The following is a 1,546-nucleotide window of genomic DNA, read 5'->3' as shown; positions in this document are numbered from 1 at the left end:
TTCTACCGATTAGAGAGCATGGTGGTGAATCGATGTTATAAACGTCGGCTATTTTCGTTGGCTTTGTCCTCATAACTTGCGCTGATAGTTATTCGATGACATCTCCTCTATAAATTCATAGGCATCTTAGGTGTTTTATTATTGATGGTTCCCAAGATTGCGTCAACCATTTGCCTAGTCGAGGATTCGTGCCATTGTGGAATATTTGTACTTGAAGCCAAAGCGATAACCCATGGTGAGGGCACCTTCTCGAGAAGTCCTTGTATCTCTCTCATGCATCGTAAAGTGTTTCTAAATCCATCGCACAAAAGAAGAGATATCATTACTTAATTTAGTTGTTTTAGCCGTAGAAAATATTTCAATAAAAATTTCTCGGTCATTTGTTCCCAAGTAGTGATAGACCCTCGTGCTAACGAAGTTCAACCATCTGTTTAGCTTTGTTTCTCAGTGAAAAGGGAAACAACCGAAGATGTATGGCATCATCAGAAACGCTATTGATTTTAAATGTATCGTAAAATTCCAGAAAGTTCTCTAAGTATGCGTTGGGATCTTCATCCTGCAAACCATCAAACTGAACAAACTGCTGTATCATCTGAATAGTGTTAGGTTTTAATTCAAAAGTATTTACAGCTATAGCAGGTCTAACTATGCTAGATCCAGTTCCTGTTAAAGAAGGTTTAGCATAACCATACATAGTACGTGGAGCAGGATTTTGATTAGCCGCAATTGTAGGAGGTAACTGATTGCCTTGGTTTTCGGCCATCTCGTCGGTTGGAGGTTGAGTATCGTCTTCTCGCTCGTTCTCCGTGTATCGTAAGCTACGCCTTATTTCTCTTTGATTTCTACGAACTGTGCGATCGATTTCTTCATCAAGAAGTAATAGTCCTGACGGGTTTCTTCTAGTCATAAACTATAAAAACCTGCGAAGAGAAAAAAATAAGTAAATTAATAAATAATAATAATAATAAACTAAAATTAAATTGCAAGAAAAATAAATGGCTAAAGTAATAAAAATTTAGCGCTCCTAATATTTTGAATCCCCAGCAACGGCGCCAAAAACTTGATCGTGTGATTCGTAACAAGTAATAAATATTTATAATAAAGATCAAACTTAAACTAACTATTATCACGATGAAAAGGCAAGCACACCTATCGAACAATAGTATAGTAATGGCAAGACCAGGATATCATACCTAAGGGACCCAAAAGTACTAGTAATAACTATCTTTTTATTATCTAGCCTAAGAATAAAAGGGTTTGTTTATAAAACTAATTATCTAAACTAATTAACTAATTTAATTAAAGCAAAGAAAATTTGGAAAAGACTTGAAGAAAAGCAATTGATAAAGACGACACCCAAGGAGGAATCCACCTAGATTTCACTTGTTATCTGACTCTGAATTAGACGATTTATTCACTTGACTTGATCCGTGAGATTCCCTAACCTATGTTATTATCCCTTTCGAGACTAATAACGTCTAACCCTCAGTTGAATTAATCAAAATTTCTTTCTTAATTAAAACCCCTAGGGAAGCAGTAAATCACT

The 1,546-nt window shown here is 35.5% G+C and overlaps 1 non-coding gene across 1 annotated transcript; it reads left to right on the top strand.

Moving 5' to 3' along the window:
• Positions 1-227: 227 nt before the first annotated feature.
• LOC128289928 (small nucleolar RNA R71) lies at positions 228-333 on the top strand. Its single transcript, XR_008279569.1, has one exon. It is a non-coding gene; the product is annotated as a small nucleolar RNA R71 (small nucleolar RNA).
• The last annotated feature ends 1,213 nt before the right edge of the window (positions 334-1,546 follow it).

The sequence above is a fragment of the Gossypium arboreum genome, chromosome 2 (genome assembly GCF_025698485.1).
Source record: "Gossypium arboreum isolate Shixiya-1 chromosome 2, ASM2569848v2, whole genome shotgun sequence".
NCBI lineage: Eukaryota > Viridiplantae > Streptophyta > Magnoliopsida > Malvales > Malvaceae > Gossypium > Gossypium arboreum.
The sequence above is the reverse complement of the archived record's forward strand: the minus strand, read 5'-3'. Positions and strand labels throughout refer to the sequence as shown.